This window comes from Saccopteryx bilineata, chromosome 5, assembly GCF_036850765.1.
Source record: "Saccopteryx bilineata isolate mSacBil1 chromosome 5, mSacBil1_pri_phased_curated, whole genome shotgun sequence".
Classification (NCBI taxonomy): Eukaryota; Metazoa; Chordata; class Mammalia; order Chiroptera; family Emballonuridae; genus Saccopteryx; species Saccopteryx bilineata.
In genome coordinates this window covers 152,009,701-152,022,790 of record NC_089494.1, presented here as the reverse complement: position 1 = coordinate 152,022,790, position 13,090 = coordinate 152,009,701, and the positions used below count along the sequence as shown (strand labels likewise).

The 13,090-nt window shown below is 35.8% G+C and overlaps 1 non-coding gene across 1 annotated transcript; it reads left to right on the top strand.

The window, feature by feature from the left end:
* The first annotated feature begins 257 nt into the window (after positions 1-257).
* On the top strand, positions 258-360 carry LOC136307127 (U6 spliceosomal RNA). Its single transcript, XR_010725814.1, has one exon. It is a non-coding gene; the product is annotated as a U6 spliceosomal RNA (small nuclear RNA).
* The last annotated feature ends 12,730 nt before the right edge of the window (positions 361-13,090 follow it).

Below are 13,090 nucleotides of genomic sequence, written 5' to 3'. Positions count from 1 at the left end.
CATCTGGTTTGAGCAAAGCTCACCAGCTTGGACCCAAGGTTGCTAGCTTGAGCAAGGGGTTACTTGGTCTGCTGTAGCTCCCCCCCACCCATCCCCCCTCATCAAAGCACATATGAGAAAGCAATCAATGAACAACTAAGGCACCACAATGAAAAACTGATGATTGATGCTTCTCATCTCTCTCCGTTCCTGTCAGTCTATCCCTATCTATCCCTCTCTCTCTGTCTCTGTAAAAAAAAAAAAAGATTTACCTGTCCTTGCTTTGACAGCACATTCGCTAAAATTGGAAGAATACAGAGAATATTAGCATAGTCCCTAAGGAAGGATGATATGCAAATTTGTGAAGTATTCCATATCAAAAAGAAAAAAGGAATCTGGATATCAGGCAACAGGACAATGATACCTAAGAGATAAAAAACAAATGAGATAAACACTAGCATTTTTTGCTTGATCTGAGTGTTGGCCTCAGTCATTGAGGATAGCTCAGTTGATTTGAGTATCGGCCTTAGATGGGGGTTTCCAGGTGAATATCAGTCAGGGTGCATATGGAAGTCTGTCTCTCTATCTCTCCTACCCTCACTTAAAAAAATTTCCACAATTGAGGGTTTCTTCATAATTCACAGAGGATCACATAAAGCACTCAGAAAAGCTTTATCTCAGTAGTGATAAAGTTAATCCTAGATAAATACTGCTCTGGTCCCATGCAACAAACATGAAAAAGCAAGACATGAAAGAATTAATTTCCTAGCAACTTAACGAAATCTCCCTAAAATTTTTCAAGAATATTTATAGAAATGCAAAGATATTGAGCACATAAGTGGAATCCAATAAAAAAAACTTACTAGACATTCAAAGAAGTAGAAAAACATTTTTCATAATTAAGAGAAATGCAAGTCCATGAAAACCAACTCAGAAGTGACACATAGTAGATTAAGTAGACAAGAACATTAAAATAGTTATAACTGTATTTAATATGGTAAAAAATAAAATCAACCTCAGGAAATGTTTGAGAATATTCATTTTTAGAAAACAATGCCCTGCCTGACCAGGCAGTGGCGAAGTGGATAGAGCATTGGACAGGATGCGGAGGACCCAGTTTCAAAACCTTGAGGTCACTGGCTTGAGCACAGACTCATCCAGCTAGAGCACAGATTCACCAGCTTGAGCGAGGAGTTGCTGGCTTGAGTGTGGGATCATAGACATAACCCCAGGTCACTGGCTTGAGCCCAAAGGTCACTGAACTGAAGTCCAAGGTCACTGGCTTGAGCAAGGGGTAACTCATTTTGCTTTAGCCCCCCCCTTCCTCGGTTAAGGCATATATGAGAAAGCAATCACTGAATAATTAAGGAGCTGCAATGAAGAATTGATGCTTCTCATCTGTCTCCTTTCCTGTCTGTGTATCCCAATCTGTCCTCTGTCTGACTCTTTCTCTGTCAAAAAGAAAAAGAAAACAATGCACTGAATTTCCAAAATTAACACAAATAATTATCCTACAGATTCAAAAACTTCAATGATACAAAAAATACAAATATCAGAATGATAGCAGACTTCTCAAAAAAAAAAATACATGTTGTAGATGATGTCAGCATAATGGCACAGTAGGAAGCAATACCGATAAATCTCCCCCAAAACTCAACAAGATCTTCAACCAGAAACAGAAAAACCTATCCTTGGAGCCTCCAGATGTTTCACAATACACCTGAAGGTATGGTCGAGCGAAAAATTGACTAAATATATAATCAAACCCCGAAGGAAACAGGGAGTAAGAAATGCTCCACTTTCCTCACTAACTTTAACAGGGCGGCTTTCACTGGGAAATGAGAATATAGAAACTGAGGTGGGTAAAGGGGGTGAATAGATCCAGGCCACGGCACAAACGGCCGAACCAGGCTGTGGCACAGAGATCCAAGCTGAGGAAAAACTGTGCCTGTGGCAACCCAGTCAATACAAGCTAACACTGGCGCCAAACCCAGACAAAGAAAGACAAGTGGGGCAGCCATTTTCCCTGACCTTCTGGTCGGCGCGTGCAGATAGTGGGCGAGAGATTCCTCCGAGTGCCTCAGCAGTGGGCGCTCGTGTTACCCCACAAAGAGGCAGAGTCAGAGGCCTTTGTGTGGGCCGAAACCAGAATATCCGGGCCGCCTCAGCACCCTGAGGGAGCGGCGCATGGGGAGGGAATGAGAGCCAATTCCAATGCTGAAACTTTTCTGTGCTGGAGGGGTTTCACTCAGAGGGTGAGGTGGCTGGCCTGATATCCTGGTCTGTGCGCATGGAGAGAGGGCAAGACATTCCTCCCAGCACCTCAGGAGTGAGAGCCCGTGTTATCCCACAGAGAGGCAGAGTCAGGGACCTTTGTGTGGGCCAAAAGTGAAATCTCCAGGCCTCCCCAATGCCCTAAAAAAGCCATGCATGGGGAGGGAGCAAGCGCCAATTCCAACACTGAAACTTTTCCATGTGGGTGGGGGTTTCACTCAGAGTGTGAGACTTCCAGCCTGATATCCTGGTCTGCGCACAGATAGTGAGCAAGAGTTTCCTCCAAGCACCCCTGGAGTGGGTGCCCACCCGTGTTACCGGACAGAGTGGCAGAGCCAGAGTTCTTTGAGTGGGTGGAAGCCCCACCTGATTATGTTAGCAGCTCTGACTGACTGAGCCTTACCCAGACCCTGTGCTGAGTGGGAATAGAGTGAGGGGTGGCCAGATCTTTGAGCCTCTAACTATCCAGCAGCAACCCCATAGCTGGATTATCAGGCTACTAATTGAGGAAGAAAAGACTAGGAGAGAGGCTCCAGGAACACGGACTCTTTCACTGTCGGAGCCTATAAATGCTAATGAGCCTCAACTGCCAACGAGACTGAAGCACAATACATGACATCACCATAGAGACTTATCAACTGCAAACTTCTACCTGAGTGCGCCAAAGGGGCAGAACCTGGGGTACAGAGTAACCGACCAGGAAGAGGGAGAGAAAAGAAAAATCAAGAAGATAACCTCTCAAAATCAAGAATAATCAGCAGACTTTATAACCTATCCCATTTTATTATATTTGTTCATTTGTTTCTCTTATCTTCATTCTTGATTTTTTTTTTCTTCCTCCTCCAATTTGGTCGTTTAACTCTCTGCCAGTCTTACTTTCTCCTCTCCTTGAACTACACTACCCATAAGTGTTACATTTCTCATTATCTTTTCTTTCCTCTTCCTTTCTCTCTATGAGAGTTGCACTCCAAAACCCTTAACTCTCTCTCTCTCTCCTCTTTTTTCTTTTTTCTTCTTTTAGTGATTCCCTCTTTTTTTTCTCTCTCTCTTTCTCTATCTTTTCTCCCTCTATATTAGTTTCTTCCTTTCTCCTTTACATCTCCTCTCATTCAAACTTCAATAACGAACAAATTATCTTATCTGGGACTCAAACTTATGTTTGTGGCATTTTGGGGGTTTTTTACTTCACCTTTTTAACTCACTAGCAGTGCTGCCATCCCTGGCTCTCCATTTTATCTAGTTCTTGTTCCACAAAATACAATAGTAATTTTTTTAATTTGTCCCCCCATTTTCCTGTTTCCCTCTTATTCCTCTCATCATAACTCTTAGTCAACCAACACCTAAAAGCAAATCATTTTATTCTTGACCCAAATTTTTTTCCTTAAAAGCTTTTTTGGGTCCATACTCCCTTTTTTTCTGTGTTTTTTTTTTTTTTTGCCCCTTTATTACTTCTCCCCAATTCAGGCCCTCCATTACAGGCATTGTTTGTTCTATTTAATACAATATAATTCACAGTTCACCACAAGATTTTCTCAAGAAAGAGGGGAGAAGAGATGAGAGAAAAAAAGGAGGGGGGGAATAATTTTCTTTTTTTTTAATTTTTATTTTATTTTATTTTTCTTTATTTCATTACTAATTTTTTTAAAAAAACAACTCTTCTCAATTTTTAATTTTTTAACCTTTTACTCTTTATTAAATCTCATTAATACTATCAATAAAACCACCCTCAGATGCCATTAAGTAAGAGAAAACACAATATCATAGATACAGAAGAAAGAGAGGTAACACAGATAGATGAGGAAAAATTTATGGAGAAAAAATTTAATATATTGGAAACCTTGGAGTTAAACGACAGAGAATTTAAAATCGAAATCCCAAAAATACTCAGAGATATACAAGAAAACACAGAAAGGCAATTTAGGAAGCTCAGAAAACACCTGAATGAACACAAAGAATATATTTCCAAGGAAATTGAAACTATAAAAACAAATCAGACCTGTGGTGGCGCAGTGGATAAAGCATCAACCTGGAAACACTGAGGTTGCCGGTTCAAAACCCTGGGCTTACCTGGTCAAGGCACATATGGGAGTTGATGTTTCCTGCTCCTCTCCCCCCCCTTCTCTCTCTCTCCTCTCTATAATGATTTAAAAAAAAAATCTTTTTGGCCGGACCTGTGGTGGCGCAGTGGATAAAGCGTCGACGTGGAAATTCTGAGGTCGCCGGTTCGAAACCCTGGGCTTGCCTGGTCAAGGCACATATGGGAGTTGATGCTTCCTGCTCCTCCCCCCTTCTCTCTCTCTCTCTTCTTTCTAAAATGAATAAAAAAAAAATAAAAACAAAACAAAACAAAAAAAAAAGAAAACATTTGCCTGACCTGTGGTAGCACAGTGGATAAAGCATAGACTTGGAAATGCTGAGGTCGCTGGTTTGAAACCCTGGGCTTGCCTGGTCAAGGCACATATGGGAGTTGATGCTTCCAGCTCCTCTCTCTCTGTCTCTCTCTGTCCCTCTCTGTCTCCTCTCTAAAATGAATAAATAAAATAAAAAAAAAACAAATCAAACAGAGATGAAAAACTCAATACACGAGCTGAAAAATGAGGTAACAAGTTTAGCTAATAGAACAGGCCAGATAGAAGAGAGGATTAGTGACATAGAAGATAAGCAACTTGAAGCACAACAGAGAGAAGAAGAAAGAGACTCAAAAATTAAAAAAAATGAGATAGCCCTACAGGAATTATCTGACTCCATCAAAAAGAATAACATAAGAATAATAGGTATATCAGAGGGAGAAGAGAGAGAAAATGAAATGGAGAACATACTCAAACAAATAATAAATGAGAACTTCCCAAGCCTGTGGAAAGAACTAAAGCCTCAAATTCAAGAAGCAAACAGAACTCCGAGTTTTCTTAACCCCAACAAACCTACTCCAAGGCATATCATAATGAAATTGGCACAAGCCAATGGCAAAGAAAAAAATTCTCAAGGCAGCCAGGGAAAAAAAGTATACAGCATATAAAGGAAGGCCCATTAGATTATCATCAGATTTCTCAGCAGAAACTCTTACAAGCTAGAAGAGAGTGGACCCCGATATTTAAAGTCCTGAAAGAGAGAAACTTTCAGCCATGAATACTATACCCATCAAAGCTATCCTTCAAATATGAAGGAGAAATAAAAACATTCACAGATACAGAAAAGATGAGGAAATTTACCATCAGAAAACCCCCACTCCAGGAATTACGAAAGGGGGTTTTCCAATCAGATACAAAGAACAACAACAAAAAAAAACACCACAAAGCCACAAGTAAAAGCTCCAAAAAGAACACAATAAAACCAAATTTAAACTGTGACAACAACAAAAAGAAAGGGGGAGTAGAGGATGGAGATTAACAAAGTAGCAAAGGACAATGGAGTGCAAAAGTACTCACAAAATAGTGCACTACAATGAACAGGGTAGGAACCCTTTTCATTACTTAAAGGTAACCACCATTGAAAAAACCACCACAGAAGCACATGATTTAAAAAAGATAGCAACAGAGGAAAGATATATAGAATACAACCAAATAAAAACAAAAGATAGAAAGATGAAAGAGAAGGATCAAAGAAGACACAAAACTAACAGAAAGCAATCTATAAAATGGCAATAGGGAACTCACAAGTGTCAATAATTATACTAAATGTAAACAGATTCAACTCACCAATAAAAAGGCACAGAGTAGCAGAATGAATTAAACAAGAAAATCCAACTGTATGCTGCCTACAAGAAACTCATCTAAGTAACAAGGATAAAAACAAATTCAAAGTGAAAGGCTGAAAAACAGTACTACAAGCAAATAACATCCAAAAAAAAGCAGGCACAGCAATACTTATATCTGATAATGCTGACTATAAGACAGCAAAAGTACTCAGAGACAAAAATGGCCATCAAGAAGACATAACAATTCTTAATATATATGCACCAAACCAAGGAGCACCAAAATATATAAGACAGCTACTTATTGACCGTAAAACAAAAACTGACAAAAATATTATCATACTAGGAGACCTCAATACACTGCTGATGGCTCTAGATCAGTCATTCAAACAGAGAATCAACAAAGATATAGTGGCCTTAAACAAAACACTAGAGCACCTGAATATGATAGACATCTACAGGACATTTCATCCCAAAGTGACTGAGTATACCTTTTTCTCCAGTATACATGGATCATTCTCAAGAATTGACCATATGTTGGGCCACAAAAGCAACATCAGCAAATTCAGAAAAATTGAAGTTGTACCAAGCATATTTTCTGATCATAAAGCCTTGAAACTAGAATTCAACTGAAAAAAAAGGAAAAAAATCCCACAAAAATGTGGAAACTAAACAACATACTTTTAAAAAATGAATGAGTCAAAGAAGAAATAAGTGCAGAGATCAAAAGATATATACAGACTAATGAAAATGACAATACGACATATCAGAATCTATGGGATGCAGCAAAAGCAATGATAAGAGGGAAGTTCATATCACTTCAGGCATAAACAAACAAGAGAGAGCCCAAGTGAACCACTTAACCTCATACCTTAAGAAACTAGAAAAAGAACAAAGACAACCCAAATCCAGCCAAAGAAAGGAGATAATAAAAATAAGAGCAGAAATAAATGAAATAGAAAACGGAAAAACTACAGAAAAAATTAATAGAACAAGGAGCTGGTTCTTTGAAAAGATCAACAAAATTGACAAACCTTTGGCAAGACTTACCAAGGAAAAAAGAGAAAGAACTCATATAAACAAAATCCAAAATGAAAGAGGGGAAATCACCACGGACACCGTAGATATACAAAGAATTATTGTAGAATACTATGAAAAACTTTATGCCACTAAGTTCAACAACCTAGAAGAAATAGATAAATTCCTAGAACAATACAACCTTCCTAGACTGAGTCAAGAAGAAGCAGAAAGCCTAAACAGACCTATTAGTACAGAAGAAATAGAAAAAAACATTAAAAACCTCCCCAAAAATAAAATTCCAGGCCCAGATGGCTATACCAGCGAATTTTATCAAATATTCAAAGAAGACTTGGTTCCTATTCTACTGAAATTCTTCAAAAAAATTGAAGAAGAAGCAATACTTCCAAACACATTTTATGAGGCCAACATAATGCTCATACCAAAAGCAGGCAAGGATGGCACAAAAAAAAGAAAACTACTGACCAATCTCTAATGAATACAGATGCTAAAATGCTAAACAAAATACTAGCAAATAGAATACAACATATTAAAAAATAATACATCATGATCAAGTGGGATTCATCCCAGAATCTCAAGGATGGTTCAACATACGTAAAACGGTAAACATAATACACCATATCAACAAACCAAAGAACAAAAAACACATGATCTTATCAATAGACGCAGAAAAGGCTTTCGATAAAATACAACACAATTTTATGTTTAAGACTCTCAACAAAATGGGTATAGATGGAAAATATCTCAACATGATAAAGGCCATATATGATAAACCATCAGCTAACATCATATTAAATGGCACAAAACTGAAGGCTTTCCCATTAAATCAGGAACAAGACAGGGTTGTCCACTCTCTCCACTCTTATTTAATGTGGTACTAGAGGTTCTAGGCAGAGCAATCAGACAAGACAAAGAAATTAAAGGCATCCATATCAGAAAAGAAGAAGTAAAGGTATCACTTTTTTGCAGATGATATGATCCTATACATCGAAAATCCCAAAGAATCCACAAAAAGACTACTAGAAACAATAAGCCAATACAGTAAGGTCACAGGATACAAAATTAACATACAGAAGTCAATAGCCTTTCTATATGCCAACAATGAAACATTTGAGAACAAACTCAAAAGAATAATGCCCTTCAAAATTGCAACAAAAAAAATAAAATACCTAGGAATAAACATAACAAAGAATGTAAAGGACTTATATAATGAAAACTACAAACCATTGTTAAGAGAAATCGAAAAAGATATAATAAGATGGAAGAATATTCCTTGTTCTTGGTTAGGAAGAATAAATATAATCAAGATGGCCATATTACCCAAAGCAATATACAAATTTAATGCAATTCCCATCAAAATTCCAAAGACATTTTTTAAAGAAATGGAGCAAAAAATCATCAGATTTATATGGAACTATAAAAAACCCCAAATAGCCAAAGCAATCCTAAAGAAAAAGAATGAAGCTGGGGGCATTACAATACCTGACTTCAAACTATATTATAGGGTCACGACAATCAAAACAGTATGGATTGGCAAAAAAATAGACACTCAGCCCAATGGAACAGAATAGAAAACCCAGAAATAAAACCACATATATATAGTCAAATAAGTTTTGATAAAGGGGCCAACAACACACAATGGAGAAAAGAAAGCCTCTTCAATAAATGGTGCTGGGAAAACTGGAAAGCCACATGCAAAAGAATGAAACTGGATTACAGTTTGTCCCCCTGTACTAAAATTAATTCAAAATGGATCAAAGATCTAAACATAAGACCTGATACAATTAAGTACATAGAAGAAGACATAAGTACTCAACTCATGGACCTGGGTTTTAAAGAGCATTTTATGAATTTGACTCCACAGGCAAGAGAAGTGAAGGCAAAAATTAATGAATGGGACTACATCAGACTAAGAAGTTTTTGCTTAGCAAGAGAAACTGATAACAAAATAAACAGAAAGCCAATTAAATGGGAAATGATATTTTCAAACAACAGCTCAGATAAGGGCCTAATATCCAAAATAGACAAAGAACTCATAAAACTGAACAACAAACAAACAAACAATCCAATAAAAAAATGGGAAGAGGACATGAACAGACACTTCTCCCAGACAGAGATACAAATGGCCAACAGATATATGAAAAGATGCTCATCTTCTTTAGCTATTAGAGAAATGCAAATCAAAACTGCAATGAGATACCATCTCACACATGTTCGATTAGCTATTAATAGCAAGACAGGTAATAGCAAATGTTGGAGAGGCTGTGGAGAAAAAGGAACCCTCATACACTGTTGGTGGGAATGTAAAGTAGTACAACCATTATGGAAGAAAGTATGGTGGTTCCTCAAAAAACTGAAAATAGACTACCTTATGACCCAGCAATCCCTCTACTGGGTATATAACCCAAAACTCAGAAACATTGATATGTAAAGACACATGCATCCCCATGTTCATTGCAGCATTGTTCAGTGGCCAGGACATGGAAACCACCAAAAAACCCTTCAATAGATGACTGGATAAAGAAGATTTGGCACATATACACTATGGAGTACTACTCAGCCATAAGAAATGATGACATCAGATCATTTACAGCAAAATGGTGGGATCTTGATAACATTATAGGAAGTGAAATAACTAAATCAGAAATAACCAGGAACTGCATTATTCCATATGTAGGTGGGACATAAAAGTGAGACTAAGAGACATTGATAAGAGTGTGGTGGTTACGGGGGTAGGGGGGAGAGGGAAAGGGAAAGGGGGAGGGGGAGGGGCACAAAGACAACTAGATAGAAGGTGACAGAGGACAATCTGACTTTGGGTGATGGGTATGCAACATAATTGAATGACAAGATAACCTGTACATGTTATCTTTGAATATATGTATCCTGATTCATTGATGTCTCCCCATTTGAAAAATAAAATTATAATAAAAAAATACATGTCAATTGACAGTGGAGCAACAATTTCAAAGTACTGAAGTAATTTAAAACAAACAAATAAAATTTTGTCAAAATATTTTTTAGTCTTAAAAAAGCTGAAAGAATTCAATACCAACAGAAGTTACACTGTATGAAAGAATAAAAGTGGAAGACAAATGCTACAAGATGAATATATAAATCTATACAAAGGAATAAAAAACAGCAGAATTGGTAATTACATTGGTAAATATAAAAGCCACCGGTGATTATTTAATCTCTATAAAAGAGAATGGACCCAAAAATTTGGAAAACAAGCCACAGAATGGAAAAAAAAATTGGGGTAAAATATCTGAACAGATACCTTACAAAAAAAGATATACAAGTGACAAATAACCATATGAAAAGGTGATTCATATTATACATAATAGAAAATAGCAAATTAAGACAACAATGTAACACTCGCACTCACTTATAAGAGTACCAAAAATCTAAAACACGAACAACATTAAATTTTGGCAAGGATGTGAAGTAGAAAACTCATTCATTGCTAGTGAGAATGCATCATGCAATTTTGGAATACAGTCTTGTGATTTCTTACCAGCAAATATGACAGGTAAATTACATATTATACAAACCCAAAAATAATCTTTAAAGTAAAGCAAGAAATTATAAGAAATATTCAAAGAAGTTCAAAAAAAAGAGGAAAAACTAGGAAAAATTGAAACAAATAGAAAAATTTAAATGCAACAATTTCAATAATCATAATATAAATATATGATATTGTATCTATATTCCAATTATAAGACAGAAGTGATCATTTTGCCTAAAAAGCAAGACAATATTAAAAATTAACTTCTAATATAAAGACACAAATAAAGTTTACTGCTTACAAAAATTAGAGGATATTTTATCACTTCATATGACGCGATGAAAGAGTAAGAAAAAAAATGTACCATAAAACACTAACAGCAGGAATGACCCTATTAACATCAGAGAAAGTAGCTTTTAGAGTAAATAATACTACTGAGGATAAATATGGTCATTTCAAAATGATAAAAGGAGTCTTTTCATCTAGAGAAGACAATAGTCTTAATGATTATTAACTAATAATGGAGTGCCACAAGACATTAAGTGAAAACTGAAAGAAATTTAAATATTAAGAGAACTATATAGATGAATAGATGAATCCACAATGCCATTAAGGAAGGTTTTTGTTTGTTTGTTTTTTTGTGACAGAGACAGTGAGAGAGACAGAGAAAGGGACAAATAGGAGCAGACAGACAGGAAGGGAGATACCTGAGAAGCATCAATTCTTCATTGCAGCTCCTTCGTTATCCATTGACTGCTTTCTCATATGTATATGTGCCTTAACCAAGGGGCTACAGCAGAGTGAGTTACCCTTTGCTCAAGCCAGTGACCTTGGGCTTCAGTTCAGTGACCTTTGGGCTCAAGCCAGTGAGCTTGGGGTCATGTCTATAATCCCATTCTCAAACCAGTGAGTGACCTGGTGCTCAAGCTGGTGAGCCCATGATTAAGCCGGATGAGCCTGTGTTCAAGTTGGCAACCTTGCAGTTTTGAAACTGGGTCCTCAGTATCCCAGTCCAATGCTCTATCCACCACACCACTGCCTGGTCAGGCATTAAGGAGTTTTAATAACTGATTACCAACTACTGGCAAAATAAATACACAGGCCATAAATAGGAATATAAAAGCCTTGAACAATAACTAAATTGATTTAGTTGATGTTTTCAGAATATTCCACCCAAAATAGCAAAACTGATGAATACAAGGATTGATTTGTTTTTAAATGCACATGGAATATTTACTTAAACCAAAATATTGTAGTCCATAAGACAAGTCTCTGTAAAATGTAAAAATACTCAAATTTTATAAAATATGTCATCTGACCACAATTACATTAAATTAGAAATAAATAAAAGAAAATTTGAAATGTTTAGAAGCTCTTTAACAAAATTCTAAATAATTTAAAAGTAAAAAATTCAAAATACAAATTAGAAACTATTTTAAAGCCAATATAAATTAAGACAAAACATACTTATTTTAAAAAAAGTGAAAGCAATATCCTTAGCTTCTATCTGAAGTCAAATTAGAACCAAAAATAAAGGTAAATTAAATCTTAAGAAGTGAGAAAAAGAAAATAGTAAATATCAGGAAGAAGTCAATTAAATAAGAAACAGAAAAACATTAGAGAAAATGAATAAAACTAAAAACTGTTTTTTGATCAGATCAATGAAAATAATCAACTTCTATGTGGTAAACACAAAGACAGACAGATTATCGGTACCAGCAGTGAGAGTGGTGACATCCATACAGAATCATAGATACAAAAAAGTTAACTATGAAATAATAACAACTTTTTGGTAATAACTGACAACATAGATGAAATGGAAAAATTCCTTGAATTCCTTAAACTATAAAAGCTCAGTCAAGAAGGAGGGCATCCACACAGCCTCATTTGTGCTAAAGAAGCTAAATTTGAATTTTAAAATCCTCCAAAAAAGAATATTGTGGACACCGATAATTTCCCTTGTGAATTCTATATTAAGGAAAAAAATATTACCAATTGTACATAAATACTTCCAGAAATTTGAAGACAGAATATTTCTCAACTCACTTAATCAAGCTAGCATTATTCTAAAACCAAAACCAGACAAAAACATGACAAAAAAGAAAAGAAATTGTAGGCCAATATTCCTCATGAACATAGATGAAAAAATTTTAAACAAAATCATAACAAATCAAATCCAATAATATATATAATAATGCTAATATATTATGACTAAGTGGGAGCATCTCTCTCCCAAAAATACAAGTTTGGCTTATCACTCCAAAATCTATCAATGTATTCACCATATTAAAAGATTATGAAAGGAAAACTATGTGAGTTTCTCAAATGGTCAGAAAAAATATTAGTAAAATACAATGTCTACTTTTGAAAAAAAAACCTCTCATTAAACTAGGGATAATGCCAAATTTCTTCAACTTAATAAAGAGTATCTACAAAAAAATATACACTTAACAATACACTTTATATTAAATGACTGAATATATATCTTCTAACATTAGAAACAACATTCTGACACTTCTAGTTTCAGCAAGTATAAACAAGGAACTAAATTAAAAATATCCCATTTGGAAAATAAATATATAAACTTCGTCTATTTGCAG